At 42.2% G+C, this 13,631-nt stretch overlaps 1 protein-coding gene across 3 annotated transcripts in view; it reads left to right on the forward strand.

Annotated features, from left to right (window-relative positions):
* LOC139454393 (zinc finger protein 423-like) overlaps nt 1-13,631 on the forward strand; it is a 73,510-nt gene that overhangs the window by 542 nt on the left and 59,337 nt on the right. The gene's annotated exons all lie outside the window — the stretch shown is intronic.

Genomic DNA, 13,631 nt, shown 5'->3' on the forward strand with positions numbered 1-13,631 from the left:
AGTGGTATGACTGTCACATGGGGTCTCACGATTGAGAGAGAGGCGGTGGGCTTGGTTCCTGGAAGTGAACGAGTGAGTCGAACTAGATTGGAAGTAACACGTTTTTGGATTTTCTTTTCATATGGCGTCTTATAAGATTTCTACATTATGTCTGCTGTGAAATCTTAAGGAAATGACAAATTTCACTTAACCAGATTACCAAATTCCGTTTATTTATTTGATTCTGAATTATGATGTTCATCGTTCAGTCAGATCGTATGGTACTATCGGCGAAGTGATAGTAATGAATGGAATATTGATTATTTTTGTACTCGTTGATTTGTCACTTAAAAAAATGATTTTAATGCTGTCAGATGGCAGGACAGGTTCAAGTTTGAATCATGTATCTGATTCTCTCTCATCCACACACCAAGCGAATCATTCATGCATTATATCACAATATGATTTACCTCTCTACAATAACTTCTTTTTGTCCAAAATATATTTCCTCTTTATATTCATGTTCTGTTGCAAACTAAAACAGAAATTTTAGGGATATATTTTTTTTATGAGTTTTTTCCATCATTTTCATAATGTTTTGAGACAATGCATTTTGATAAGGTCAGAATTAAGTGTCACAGTAGTGAATTAAATATGGTCAACCACTCTATGTGTCAGTTGTGTCTTTCATTATGGTCTCTCTATATTACATGGCCTTGTTGATCAATATCTCTACAGCCGACTGTCACCTGTTTCAGCTAGGTGAATGTTGCCAGTTACCAAGGGGTGCCTTCATCAGCTATTGTGCTGGTTGTGATAAAGTGAGGAACAGGGCACCCCGCTGGCAGTATCAGCCAAGTGATAGCCTCTCTCCTCTCCTGGCGCAAACCCCTGGGGTGGGGATATTGAACACAACCTGACCCAGGGGGTAGGGAGGGGGTTTTCTATGGTTATGGGGGAGGTGTTGTCATGGTGATTTTGATGTCCAGCTGTGAGTGGCCCTACATTCCTCCTGAGACATGGTCACAGTTAGACTGGTGTTAGGGTTATTAAGTATAGTCTCAGCTTACATGGGGTGTTTTAATGTTATATTTTCCAATTTGATTTTTTGGCTCCAGTTGTCAAAGCTAGTTAAAGCTAATTTCTAGTGGATTGAACCATGGAACAAACATGTTGAATTTAAGTTTTTAATTTATTCAATTTATTTCTTTTACAGTTTTCAACTGTATAAATTACTATAAATGGTTGTTAATATAATTACAGTGAAATTAATCAACATGTGTCAAATGTCATCATGTTTAAACATGAGCAGAGCGTTTTTTGAAATCTCCATTCGTCATATCCTGCCAAACATTTACATAGTGCCTTAATATGCTAATCACATGTCAGTCATGGTTAAGCATACCAAGAAATGTAATGAATATTTATCAAGCCTTGGTCACATATCTTTGTATGTCCTGACATGGTGTATACTGTTATGATGTATCAGGTAATCACTGGGTGAAACAGGGTGAAAATCTAACAAGTCACAATGCACAGTAGTGGATATGACCCATATGCTAGTCACCTCTCCACAGCATTAATTCGTCTCCTTGCCAGATCATCTGCTACATTATCTCTCATCCTGCACAATACAATTCAGTGTTAATAATTAAGGGGGCCCTGGGGTCCTAGAGGTATTCCCTTTTTGTATTTGAATCTAGGGACACTCTAAGTCTTTTAACATTACTTCTATGACAAGGTTCCCTTGTCTATCAAAGGCTGCTAACTGTATGATGAGCGAAATTATAATGTTCAATGATACGACACCTTCATTGTTGACAATTTATTTACACATTTTTTCAAACTTTTATGTTCAAGCCAAACATTCATTATATGTTTTGTTTTGGTTGTTGTTTAATGCCACACTCAGCAATATTCCAGCTTTATGACGATGGTCTATAAATAATCAAATCTGGACCAGACAATCTAGTGACTGACTTCATGAGCATCAATCTAAGCAACTGGAATGTGATGACATGCATCCACCAAGTCAGAGAGCCTGACAAACTGATCCCGTTAGTTGCTTCTTACGAAAAGCATGGGTTGCTGAAGACTAATTCTAACCTGGAATCTTCATAGGACAATGTACCACACTCCATCTTTTGGTGCCACTGTGTAGGCCTACACAGTGGGGATTCCAGGTTAGAGTTGGTCAACGTATATGCTTGTCATAAGAGGTGACTTAATGGATTGGGTGGTCAGACTCGGCGACTACATGGATCTGGTGGTCTGCTCGATGACTAAATGGATCTGGTGGTCTGGCTCGATGACTAAATGGATCTGGTGGGCAGGCTTGGTGACTAAATGGATCTGGTGGTCAGGCTCGGTGACTAAATGGATCTGATGGTCAGGCTTGGTGACTAAATAAATGGATCTGATGGTCAGGCTTGGTGACTAAATGGATCTGATGGTCAGGCTTGGTGATTAAATGGATCGGGTGGTCAGGCTCGGTGACTAAATGGATTTGGTGGTCAGACTCGATGACTAAATGGATCTGGTGGTCAGGCTTGGTGACTAAATGGATCTGGTGGTCTGGCTCGATGACTAAATGGATCTGGTGGTCAGACTTGGTGACTAAATGGATCTGATGGTCAGGCTTGGTGATTAAATGGATCTGGTGGTCAGACTCGGTGACTAAATGGATTTGGTGGTCAGGCTCAATGACTAAATGGATCTGGTGGGCAGGCTTGGTGACTAAATGGATCTGGTGGTCTGGCGCAATGACTAAATGGATCTGGTGGTCTGGCTCGATGACTAAATGGATCTTGTGGTCAGACTCGATGACTAAATGGATCTGGTGGTCAGGCTCAGTGACTAAATGGATCTTGTGGTCTGGCTCGGTGACTAAATGGATCTGATGGTCAGACTTGGTGACTAAATGGATCTGATGGTCAGGCTTGGTGACTAAATGGATCTTGTGGTCTGACTCGGTGACTAAGGGATCTGATGGTCAGACTCGGTGACTAAATTGATCTGATGGTCTGGCTCAGTGACTAAATGGATCTGGTGGTCTGGCTCGGTGATTAATTGGATCTGGTGGTCAGGCTCGGGGACTAAATGGATCTGGTGGTCAGGCTTGGTCCATTAAATGGATCGGATGGTTAGGCTTGGTGACTAACAACCCACCCCATTCATTCATGTGCCACCCCACCCATTCATGTACCACCCCTACCGTTCATGTGCCACCCCACCCATTCATGTACCACCCCACCCATTCATGTGCCTCCCCACCCATTCATGTGCCACCCCACCCATTCATGTACCACCCCACCCATTCATGCACCACCCCTACCGTTCATGTGCCACCCCACCCATTCATGTACCACCCCACCCATTCATGTGCTTCCCCACCCATTCATGTGCCACCCCACCCATTCATGTGCTTCCCCACCCATTCATGTGCTTCCCCACCCATTCATGTGCCACCCCACCCATTCATGTACCACCCCACCCGTGTCATGTACCTCCCCACCCATTCATGTGCCTCCCCACCCATTCATGTACCACCCCACCCATTCATGTACCTCCCAACCCATTCATGTGCCTCCCCACCCATTCATGTACCACCCCACCCATTCATGTACCACCCCACCCATTCATGTACCACCCCACCCATTCATGTACCACCCCACCCATTCATGTACCACCCCACCCATTCATGTACCAACCCACCCATTCATGTACCACCCTACCCATTCATGTGCCATCACACCCATTCATGTACCACCCCACCCATTCATGTCCCACTGCACCCATTCATGTACCATCACATCCATTAATGTGCCACCCCACCCATTCATGTACCACCCCAACCATGTCATGTGCAAACTCCATCCATTTAAGTACCCCCAAATACTATTTGTAATATCCAATACCCCTGTACCATCCTCGACCATATGCACACTACTTTATCCCTCCGTACATGCCAGTACCACATATGTACCCTCTAACCTTTAAATTGTACTTTCCAATACCCCTCTGTGTCCACCAATACCATTTGTTCCCTCTCAAAATCCTGTTCCCTCCACTACCCATCAGTACCTTCCAATACACCTCTACCCTCTAATACCCTTTGCACCCTCAAATGCCATACATACCCTCCCAGTATGCTTCTGTAACTTCCAAAATCCTTTGTGGTGATGGGGTCGCCTTGTGGTTAAAGCGTTTGCTTGTCACGCCAAAAGCCTGGGTTTGATTCCCGACATGGGTTCAATGTGTGAAGCCCATTTCTGGATCCACTTGCACAAAGCGATCTTAGCGCTAAGACCATCGTAAGCCTATGTTAAATTATGGGAGTTACAATCCTCTTAGCGCTAAGATCGCTTTGTGCAAGTGGACCCTGGTGTCCCCCGCCATGATATTACTAGAATATGGCTAAAAGCAGCTAGAACCATACTCACTCACTCACTTCCTGTGCACTCGAATGCCATGTGTACCATCCAATACCCTTTTTACCCATCTCTATTGTATGTAAGGTCCAATACCCACCAGTACCTTCCAATGCCACATGTACTCTTGAAATCTACTTTTCAATGACTAATATGCTATGAATATGCCCATGTCCCCCTTCCCCCAATACCATGTATGTACCCCCTATTATCCTTCAACAGCACTTCACTCCCTGTATAACATGGTTACACTTTAACCTGACAATGTCACAACACTCCTGGTTCATTTCGATTATCAAACATGTTAGGGGTACAATTTCCAACCTCCTGTGGTGCCATGTGAATTAATTAAGGAGCCCAAGCCCGTATGTATAGCATATATCACTATGTATGTATGTTTACTGTTCTCTCACAGAGCAGGGAGAGACAGGTGCATGCACTGCCAAGCTGCCAGGGGGGTAGGGGGGGCTGGGTTGCTGGGGTGATGCCGAGCTCCCACTGAGAATTACTCTGATTTTCCCCATTCCCTCCCACCACCAGCCTCAGGCTGGATCCGCTTGGTGATGGGGGGTATCGAGGGGTGGAGCTGTCCTCTGTCTGAACAAAACAACCGGATTTTGTTTGTCCTCGGGTGGCAGGCTTTGTCATACCCCATGCTGATGTTAATTTAACATGTTGTCAAGATAACATCCTTGTGCATGCTAATGAGCAGTTGATGGGGTTGGAGGCTATTAGGCAACACTTTTTGGTTTCACACTTTGAGACTGCATTCCTGCCAACATCTCATTCAATATTTATTTTAAAGGCCAGACCAGGTTATTTTTGTGTTCTATGAGTTAGCATCCCCTTGATGTTTGCCAAAGAAAATTTTGTGTTTCATGTTTTCTGTATTTTATTGAGACTGTTATTTAAAATTTACTTTCACTTTAAAAAAATAACCTCATTTGAACCCTGAGGTGACCCTGGTTAGATTAGGTCCCTGTCACTCCATCCTGTCTTTGGGATTATATTGGACTTGGTTGGTTGTGTCTGTATCCTGACAGCATTGGATGTTGCTCATGATATCAACCACTGGTTTGTCTTCCTAGACCCGATTATACACAGGACACAGTGATATGGCTGCAATGGTGCTTACTGAGCCATGCACTATAAACTGGCAAATCAATCAGTATTAATGTTTCTTATTTTTCATCGTGACCTTCTCATGCTTGGCATCACATATTAATTATTTATGTCAGGCAAAAAAGGGCATAAACATGGATTTATAGAGACCTGCTCATATATTCAATATTCGGCAAGTCTCGGCAAATGACAGTAAAGACTCCCGTTTTGACACGAACATTAAACAATGTCTGTAGATGTTTGCCCTGTCATTAATGTTCTCCTCATATTTGAGTGACATTTAGTTGATGATTCCCCTTGCAGGCAAGTACCTACAAGACTATATGTGTGCAGTAATATGTTCTTGTGAATCATACTTGTCAGATGGGAACAGCAATTATAACCTCAAAATATTGAAATAATCTTTTGGACATTAAATGCAATTCAAGATGCTTCCAGGGTTTACCCTGGGGATAGGCTCCAGATTCTACCTTCACAAGTAATGTTCTTCCGAAATGTCGAGACATTTAAAGTTTGGAAGATGCGATAATTCTCAGGCAATGTAAAAGTCCTCGTTCACCTTATGTTTATGAGAAAAAGTTTGCCTTTGAGAGGTATGTAAAACTTAGATAGTAAACTGCAGAATCTTAGACCAGAAACATTTTTGAGATTATACAACCTAAGATTCATGTGAACTTATTTCATCTTCTGTATGTCTGTTATCTGTCTGTGTGTTTTTTTAACAATTCTCGTTCAAAACTGATGCCATAGGCACAGATATGTTTTATTGTAACAGAGATAGACTCCACTGGTCATATCCAACTATTCTGTAGCTCATGTGCTGGTGGTTAATATGTAAAATAACAACTAGAAGACAACTACCGGGTAGTGACCAGGGCCCCGTTCCACAAAACGATCTTAGCGCTAAGATGATCGTAACTCCCATACTCTAACATAGGCTTACGACAATCATAGCACTAAGATCGCTTTGTGGAACAGGCCCCTGCATGAGAAATTGGCACTAGTCATGTAGTCCTTGCCAAACTGCCCAATAGTGAAGGTTGGTTGGTTGGTTGGTTGGTTGGTTGTTTTACGCTGCACTCAGCAATAGTCCAGCTATATGACGGTAGTCTGTAAATAATCCAGTGACTGATGACTGATACCATGAGCATCAATCGACGCAATTGGGATCGATGACATGCTTCAACCAAGTCAGCGAGCCTGACCACCCGATCCCATTAGTCACCTCTTACGACAAGCATAGCTGCCTTTAGGGCAAGTATTGGTTGCTGAAGACCTGTTCTACCCCCGATCTTCACAGGTGTCAATAGTGGAGGTATCAAAGGACTAGTAGAAATTTGCCCTTTTTAAAGGTTTTGCAATATGTTATCATTACAAGGACCAGTGGACTAAAACTGTTAGAGTCTAATGCTGAGTGACCCTGTCTATCATTGATACAAGTTACAAGGACCATTTGCAATTCATGCTTAATTTCAATCACTGCTTATGATAAATTGAGGTCCCAGATTTTAAAAGTTTGAATGTTTAAGGTTCAGTTTTCATGGAAATACATGTCACCATGCCACTGAATGTTTTTTTAGTTTCTTGCCCTTGCCATGTTAGAAGCTATTGGTTAAAAAGACCTATAATCACTGGATGATAAATGGCAAATAAACGGGGGGAAAAAAATTCTTGCCTAGTATTAGCACATATATATATAAGTCCAAGTTTAATGCAATGAATGATGGGTTAAAGAATACCGTGCATTGTATCCATGGTTGAGTTAAGAACTGGGATCTCAAGGATGGATGTTTTCATTGTCTTCTCATTCTCAATATGTGCTTTCAACTCAAGAATCCGTATGGACCACATAAAATATTATTACACGTCTCTGAAAATTTGTTAAAAAATCTTTATCTTGATATGGAAAGATCTCGTGAAAGCTGATGGCAGAGAAAATTGTGGGAAGAAGAAAAACATGTTATTGCAGTAGGAAATTGATGGATTTTGAGCTGTATTTTCCTCGAGAACTAACCTGCAAGCTGAGAACAATGTATTCTCCAAGGGGGTGGGGATCTCTGGACTTGTCCCCTGGGGTGGGGGCTCCCATTATTCACTGCTTGGCAAGCCTACAGCTGATTTCCCTTGGGGTCAGGGTGAGTCAACTGTGCAGCAGGGGATGGAGACTTGGGATGGCCTAGTTGCCATGGAGCCTGACCCCCCTGGGGGAAGCTGGAACTTTCTCAGTTAATTGTAGCCCTTACCCCAGGGGAGCTGCTGGTTGCCATGGAAATATGCAGTGGAAGTTGGGGGTCTACACAGTGGTGCTGCTGTGGTTTATGAATTGTAATTTATCAAGTTCTATCATATTACCTAACTGAATACTGTGGTTGATGTTACCTCACCAACAGCAGAAGTACAGCTTTGGAAATAGTTGTCAATAATTGCTTGGCAAACAACACAGTCCCTTGAAACCCTGCTTGTCATGAATGACGTTTTCAAAATCTTGGGAATAAGCGTTATTTTCACCTTCAGTTTGACTTACCAAAGCCAAATGTTTTCTTTGGACTTTCTTCATTTATTAAACTATTGCAATTATATGGGTTAAACTGATCAGCTGCAGTCTGTCGTGATGGTCGGAACCTGTGAAATTAGTCCCCACGCTCACAGATATGTAGCCAAATGATTTATTTTGTTACAAAATATACCACTTGTACAATTCCTGCAGGAGTCCAAGTCATTCAGATGCGTGGCAGGAGAACTACTTTGGGTATTGAGATTGTCGGAACTTCCTGAACTATGACATTGTGAACTCCGCCATTGTGAACTCTGACATTGTGAACTCCACCATTGTGAACTCTGACATTGTGAACTCTGACATTATGAGCTCTGACATTGTGAACTCTGACATTGCTAGTTCCTGGCTCATTATGTAATAGGTCAGATCTATTTGTATTAGATAGAATGAGTGAGTGAGCATGGTTTTACGCCGCTTTTAGCAATATTCCAACAATATCATGACGGGGGACACCGGAAATGGGCTTCACAAATTGTACCCATGTCGGGAATCGAACCCGGGTTTTCGGCGTGGCGGGGGAACGCTTAAACCACTAGGCTACCCGACCGCCCTGTATTAGATAGACACATGATAACCTGTTTTAAATTTTCAAAAAGTCTTTTGTAAGTTATTTCTACCCTGTGCATTTACACACACACAATGATGTAATGGCAAACACTGATGTGAATACTATGTTGTTTAGAGAGGTCAGCATGCTCAGTTAGTGCTTTTTAATTGGGATTTGCAAAGATGGTAAGAGGTTGTTTATTGAGTGAGTGAGTGAGGATGGTTTTATGCCACTTTTAGCACTATTCCACCAATATAACTGTGGAGGACACCAGAAATGGGCTTCACACATTTGTGTGACGAGCAAAGTTTTAACCACTAGGCTACCCCCACCGTCCATTTATTGAGGTCATCACACTCAGTAAGAGTTTGTTTATTGAGATCAGCATAAACGATAAGCATTGGTTTATTGAAATCAGCATACCCTGTTAGTGGCTGTTTATTGAGGTCAGCATACTCTGTAAGTGACTGTTTATTGAGATCAGCATAGACTGTAAGTGGCTGTTTATTGAGATCAGCATACACTGTAAGTGACTGTTTCTTGAGATCAGCATACACTGTAAGTGACTGTTTATTGAGATCAGCATACACTGTAAGTGACTGTTTCTTGAGATCAGCATACACTGTAAGTGACTGTTTATTGAGATCAGCATACTCTGTAAGTGACTGTTTATTGAGATCAGCATACACTGTAAGTGGCTGTTTATTGAGATCAGCATACACTGTAAGTGGCTGTTTATTGAGATCAGCATACACTGTAAGTGGCTGTTTATTTAGATCAGCATACACTGTAAGTGGCTGTTTATTGAGATCAGCATACACTGTAAGTGGCTGTTTATTGAGATCAGCATACAATGTAAGTGACTGTTTCTTGAGATCAGCATGCACTGCATTTGTTCATTGATATCAACGTGCACTGCAAGAGACTGTTTGTTAATATCAGCATACACTGTAAGTGGCTGTTTATTGAGATCAGCATACACTGCAAGTAGCTGTTCATTGAAATCAGCCAACACTGTAAGTGCCTGTTTATTGATATCAGCATACACTGTAAGTGGCTGTTCATTGAGGTCAGCATACACTGTAAGTGACTGTTTATTGAGATCATCAACCTGTTTTCCCCCAAACAGAAGTGATAATTCCCAAATCCTTAAGCAGTGTTGGCCAACCCAAGTAGATGAGTAATAATAAAAGCAGTAAATGCATGTGTAACGGCTCTGTTTGCTTCCAGAGACCAGAATGACATGAACACATGTGGAATGTGTGAAGGAGTTTTCCCTTATACTGGAGTTGCCATCAGGATGTTGAAATGATAGGTGCGCCACAGCAGTAGCTGTCATCATCGTCATGATTGTACATAGAGCGTTCCTTACTTACATAAATCAACCCGTGAAGATCCGGGGTAGAATAGGTCCTCGGCAACCCATGCTTGCCATAACAGGCGACTATTCTTGTTGTAAGAGTCGACTAACAGGATCAGGTGGTCGGGTGATGCTTGTCATTGTATCCCAATTGTGTGGAACGATACTCATGATGTCAATCACTGGATTGTCTGGTCCAGACTCGATTATTTACAGACCACCATCATATAGCTGGAATATTGCTGAATGCGGCGTTAAACAACAAACAAACTTACATAAATCATGTGAGGTATACGTTACAAATACATAGCAGTGGTGGTTAAAGTGTTGGCTTGTCATACTCAAGTCCCGGGTTCCTTTCCTGACATAGAGAGGTGAGATATCCATTCTTGGTGTATTGGTGGATGATCAAGACCTGCTTAAAGGCTACTGTTCAGCCCCAGGTCATCAGCAAATATCTGTAAATATGCCCATATGAGAATTACAAATTTCACAACACTTGTTTTGGCTTTGTACAGGGTGCTTACTCACTCTCATCCAGCTACACTCACTCACTCTCACTCACTCACTCACTCACTCACTCACTCACTCACTCACTCACCAGCTACCTGTGTTATGGCTTTGTACAGGTTTTCACTGACAAATTTGCGCAAAATTAAAAAAAATAAATCACAAATTGCCTGGCAGGGGATCTTCAGTTGGAATCCTCTATAAGTCTCACTCACTCACTCCGGTAACTTTACTTTTAAAGACTTGTTCTTTCATGTTCAGTACCAGTGTCTTGGGTTGTTAGTAAGCTGTAAGGAGACAACTGCTCTATGGCCATAGATTCAGGGATTATGGCATATGCATTGTACAGTATCAGAAGGATAAAATATTACCAAGATTACTATTATCTTACAGGATGGCAGTTAGCTCCTGTAATTGAGCACTCTTGTAAATGAGTGAGTGAGTGAGTCAGTGAGATTAGCGGTACACAGTTGCAAGTGGTAATGTGTGTGTTATTGGCTAGTTATTACGCTCCATGGGAATCTGAAATGTGATAATGGCAGTCGGCTAATTGTCCATCATTTTACTTGACCTCTGGGTTTCTGATATTGACAGTAGCTCCATGTATTTAACAGACAGGTTGCGAGTGATCCATATGAACTCCCGTTCTTTCTAGTCTGTTGGCTCATAGGTTATTCTGTTGAAAAATTTGAATGTAATTTGTACAGTGAAATAGTTGAGCTTTGTGCCGCTTTTAGCAATATTCCAGTTATGTCACGACAGGGAACACGACCAATGGGCTTCATACATCAGAGCTCCAGATAAGCTGCGTATCTGCATAAAATATGCACAAAAAATGCAGAAATATGCAGTAAAATAAAATCCAAGTGTATCAAATACGCAAGAACATTACATATTCGCTACAAAAATAAAACTTGTGCGTATCATCAAAATATTGTGAAGTAACCCTGCGTATTCGATTAGCAAATCAGAAACTTATTTTGAAATTATAAACGGACATTCCGTCAACCTTGCCAAACTCCGCGATTACAGTTACATCATGATCATTTGCCATCACACTTTCTTGTGGAAGTATCGTGGTATTTTTGAGTTCTATAAAGCTCTCGAACCCACACGACACCAGTTTGCAGTGACTAGCTGAATAGTAATTTTAAATATTTAACTTAAATACCCACATGTGTAAAAACTAGTGGGTAACAGAAATTTGAATACCCAGATAGAATTACTGATACCCAATGATTTTAAAATGCATGGGTAAAATACCCACAACACCAAAAGCTTATCTGGAGCTCTGTACATAGTATGCATGTGGGGAATCAAACTAGGGTCTTCAGGTAACGAACCTCAGGAGACACCACCGCCCCCTATCTCAATACTGAAACCTATTTCTTAAACTTATTTTGGTTACTAATCCTTATAATAATGTAAACAGCCTGTTTCTAAGACTAGGTGCCCAATTCCTTATGCTCAATGTTAGAGTCAACTATTATGGAGATTGAACCCTTGAAGATCCGGAGTAGAATAGGTCTTCAGCATCCCATGCTTGCCGTAAAAAGTGACTATGCTTGTCGTAAGAGGCGACTAACGGGATCGGGTGGTCAGGTTTGCTGACTTGGTTCATCGTATCCCAATTGCGTAAATCGATGCTCATGGTGTCAATCACTGGATTGTCTGGTCCAAACTCGATTATTTACAGACCGCTGTCATATGGCTGGAATATTGCTGAGTGTGGCGTTAAACAAACAAACAAACAAAATACAATGGAGATTGGATGTTCAGGCTCTGACTTGGCTGATTTGAGTCACTCACCTACTCACTCACTCACTCACTCACTCACTCACTCGAACCCGGGTGTTTGACGTGAGGAGCAAACGCATTAACCACTAGGCTACACGACCGCCACACAACTTTCATAGGGGGCACAGGTGGCCCAGTCGTCTAAGGCGCCACGATTCTCTGTGCAGAGTTGCATCCCTTCAGCACACCAGAAACCTATGATTGTGGGTTCGAGATTGGATGTTCAGGCTCTGACTTGGCTGATTTGAATCACTCACTCACTCACTCTAATAGAGCAACAGGGAAGAAGTTTGGTACTTCTTGGCAATCAGCGCATTGCTGTTTGTAGATTACTCATGAAATACAGTGGTACACTGCAGAAAGTCAAGTACATCCACTGAGTTGAATTGATTATTGTTGTCTACATCTTGACAAAGGTCTTTGAATATTTATTTGCAAGAGACAGATACTGCTCACAAGTTACAAGGAAGATATTCACTTGACAAAATGTAAGATTTAACTAAAGATGAATTTCCATTCACCTGCGACCAACTACTGCATTAAGTGGTAATTTGGTACAGAATCTCCAGTGATTGATATAGTTAGCAACGATCCAGGCAATCAATCCAGTCACAAAGTCTGATCATCCAATCCATGTGGTCGTATCTTACCACCAGCATTAGTTGCTAACACAAGATCCCCAACAGGGGAAAAACAAAACAGTAGTCTTCATGTACAATTTTCATAGAGAGTGAGTGAGTGAGTGAGTGAGTCTTGTTTTATGGTGTTTTTCTGGGGACACCAGAAATGGGCTTCACACATTGTACCCATATCAGGAATCGAACCCGGGTCTTCGACGTGAGGAGCAAACGCTTTAACCACTAGGCTACACGACCGCCCCACAACTTTCATAGGGGGCACGGGTGGCCCAGTCGGCTAAGGCGCCGCGATTCACGCCAGAAACCTATGATTGTGGGTTCGAATCCCGGTTCGCCCTTATCATGTTTAGGTTTGTCAGCACCATACCCGTGCCCCTGGGATTCACCAAAGTGGTAAACATCTGAGACCTGCATCATTTCGGGCTTTCCTCCCACATTAAGCTGACGCGCCGTGATATAACTGGAATACTGTTAAATGCGGCGTTAAACCCAATTCACTCACTCACTCACTCACAGCTTTCATAACATTACATTACATGCGAGGGGTGGCAGAAAAGTTCTGACAGTGTTGATGGAGTTGGTCAGCGTAGTTCCATTCGAGGTCCACACACTTCTGCCAGTGATCCTTGAGTGCCTGGATACTCCCGGTGGTGTAAAAAGTCCCTTCACAGCAGAAATGACGTCATCATCA

The sequence above is a fragment of the Haliotis cracherodii genome, unplaced genomic scaffold, assembly GCF_022045235.1.
Source record: "Haliotis cracherodii isolate W230 unplaced genomic scaffold, xgHalCrac1.p SCAF_10, whole genome shotgun sequence".
Lineage (NCBI taxonomy): Eukaryota > Metazoa > Mollusca > Gastropoda > Lepetellida > Haliotidae > Haliotis > Haliotis cracherodii.